General features: G+C 41.3%; 1 long non-coding RNA gene across 1 annotated transcript; it reads left to right on the plus strand.

The window, feature by feature from the left end:
- Positions 1–1,921: 1,921 nt before the first annotated feature.
- On the plus strand, positions 1,922–2,999 carry LOC147627929 (uncharacterized). Its single transcript, XR_015268396.1, has 3 exons — positions 1,922–2,132; positions 2,218–2,309; positions 2,706–2,999. It is a non-coding gene; the product is annotated as an uncharacterized LOC147627929 (long non-coding RNA).
- Positions 3,000–3,234: the final 235 nt, after the last annotated feature.

Raw genomic sequence — 3,234 nt, forward strand, 5'->3', positions numbered from 1 at the left:
TAACAAGTTTACCCACTCTTCTAATGATACCTTACATTTCATTGGTAAACTTCCTCTAGGATCCCTCTCTTTCTCCTTTGTTCTTCAACCTATTGATAGCCTTTTCTGTGAGAAAAACAAATAAGTAGTCTTTCAACAGCATGAGGTTATTTACTCTCAATTTTCTCACTGGGAACTTTTTGAGTTCCTCCCCTCTCCAATCTGTTGTCTGCGAACCCCACAAGAGAGGCACATGATCAGATAGCACAGAGCAGGTTTCAATTTGAGCATAATGACTAAGGAACACCCTATCTAGTCTAGAAGATGATAAAAGATATTGCGAGCTAAAATAAGTATGTCCCATGTCAGATCCCCATGGTCCTATTTGTTGAGATATCGAACTCAATTAGTACTAGTGGACATTGATGAAACCTGTTTGGATGATAAGTTTCACACTTATGTCACTGGCATGGTTGGTGAGATTATAGTTGATATGCTGCCAGTGGATGACCGGCTATGTCATAGCCACTTTGGAGTACTAGAGTTACGACATAATTATAGCACTAGCTCATATAGACGGGTTCACACTATGGACAATCCATTTAAATGTTATTGTAGGAGATTACTTTCCCTTTATGTATGTACTCTTATCTTTTAGTTATATGGTTGTAGTGAAGACAAGAAGAAAGAAGAAAAATTCAGCCATCCATCTCTCTCTTGTGTCTTGCACTCTCTTGTATGTGTGTGTTTTGCTTGCACAAAACTCAAGGTCTCCCTCTCCCCCACATTCTCTTTATGGTATTAGAGCTCCGATCCATGTGAGAGCTAGCATGGTGATTTGCCAAGAGGTATACATGATGCAGCCATGAGGTTATGAGAGTGATGCACACCCAGATTTTGTGTGCAGGTTACGCAAAGCCTTGTATAGCTTGAAGTAGGCACCCAGAGCATGGTCAAACAAGATAGGGAATATCTTGCTACCATTGGATTTTAGATATCCAATGCAGAGTTTTCAATCTATGTGAAAAAGATACATAGATGTATCATGATATTAGTCATCTATGTGGATGACTTGATTATCACTGGTGATAGTGATGCTGACATACATGATGTCAAGAAACACAGACCGTCAAGGAGGGGACGCGCTACAGCAGCAGCAGCCGACCGAGGGGAGGCGACATCCAAACACACCTGCACAACAAACAGATTATTAGAGAAAAGAAAATAAACTGCGAGAGAGAAAACGAGCGAGGGCAGAAGCTTAGCAGCCGCGCACAGAAACAGGGGAACACACCTCCATTACCAATTTGAAATACCCCACATTGAAGGAGGCGGCGGCTCCATGCAGTGCCTACCCTGCAACCTGCGGTTGACAAAGAGCGCGAGAGAGGTGGAGTCTGACAGAGAGCACGAGAGGGGTTGAAGGAGGGGACGGCTCTGCAACCTACGGGTGACAGAGGGACTACATGGCCATTGAAGTCTCAAAACTTTATGCACGGCGTTAACCTTGTAAATTATAGAGAGGTTTTTTTTTTTTTGGGGGGGGGGGGGGGGGGGGGGCTGTAAAGTTATTCGAATAAACGCCATAAATTACAACGCAATCTTGATTTAGGCTCCTTAAAATGACAGCCATGCAGCCGTGCGTCCACGTCGACTCGGCCCACCAGCCCACCACGTGAATGTCAAGGTCGGATTGCCTTAATATCTCTCTCTCTCGTGTTAAAAGTCAAGCGCGAGTGGAAACTAGAGATAGAGATGCAGCCAGTGGCCTTTGCCGGTTTTCGTTTGAGAAATCTACACTTCAATCAGTTTCAGAAGAGCTAAAATTTTCAAAACCTTAGCCATTAATTTCAAAACCTTAGCCATTAATTTCAAGGCAGGCCAAAATCAAGGCCGTGGAAAATACACTAAAAGACGTATAAGCACTCTGAGTCTGATTAGCTCAGCGCCGCTGTCAATCAAGCCACGAGCTTTTGTCGCGTTGTTCGGCTGCGTGTACAGAGCACCTGCGCATCTATATATTAGGAGGCTCAAGTTCTTCATTTGTGACCGCAGCATGTCTTTCCAAAAAGTTGCTTCGAGACTAGCCATTAAGCTGCTGGCTCCAGTCGTGTTTGTGTGGCTCGTGCTGACAGCGCACAATCGATTAGCAGGCTCGTTACTCTGCCCAACCAATTCTTCTTCTTTCTTTTTAAAAAAATGAGTTTGTAAAATGCATGCTTTGCATTTGGACTGCAGATTCAGCTGTGCTTCCCAACCTGCAGAGAAAAAGCAACTCACCCTCCTCAAGACGGATCATGGACAGTCGTCGTATGTTAATGGATGCGGTGGTATGACTAAAAGACTTTGCTTTTGATGTTTTCTCCTGCTCAAAAGTCCATGTTTTGTGTCTCCATTTAATTACTCCTTATAGTTCAACCAAAACAAGTTCGAAGCTCATTGTGATTTCTTCACTTCTTGTCCAATTGTACATGTGTGGCTGAATGTTTGCTCTAATAATTGAACATCCAGTGGGATTTATTTTTCAAGAAAAAGTATTATTATATAATGATTGAATATATGCACGCACTTATGCATACACATATGTCTGCATGTTTGTGTACATATGTATGTGCACATGCACACGTACACACAAAATATTGTGGAGATTGTTAAAGTCTTTTGACTATTGTCTCCCTTGTCCTCCTTTTGAGAAGATGCTAATATATGATATTATAAAATTGCAGCCCCCCCAACTCGTGTTCGATGTAAAACAGCCCGAGGGTCCAACTCCCATTGATCCACCTGGAGCACACTAATGACCCAATTCGTACATTGAAAAAAAAAGATGCATGCTTAATTCTCCTTTCACAAGAAACCATCGTGTTATTTCCTTTTTAAATCCAAGATGACACTGTTAAAATCATCATTGTTGAGAAGGCATGTTTTCGTTGTAACCTACCCTCCATATAATTGATATGTCTCATTTCTACCTACAAAATTGGTTTGCACAGTCTAAGACTGTCTTAGGAATTTGAGAAGTCAACAAAATTAGTAATTTACATTAGTCCCTTGAGATTGTATAAGGAATTTGAGAAAGCTTCCAATTCCCATGTGGCATAGATTTAGATTTTGACTAGATTTTTTGAATTGAATACAAGAAAAGTACGTTCTCACTATAGGATTGACAAACTTTTGGACCACGTTTTTGAATATGTAAGTTTTCGCCACATCGGTAGAAACATTTGTAGTTAAATTTCTAAGTTCAATAAAACC

The sequence above is a fragment of the Cibotium barometz genome, chromosome 20 (genome assembly GCF_041138505.1).
Source record: "Cibotium barometz isolate CiBa-2024 chromosome 20, ASM4113850v1, whole genome shotgun sequence".
NCBI lineage: Eukaryota > Viridiplantae > Streptophyta > Polypodiopsida > Cyatheales > Cibotiaceae > Cibotium > Cibotium barometz.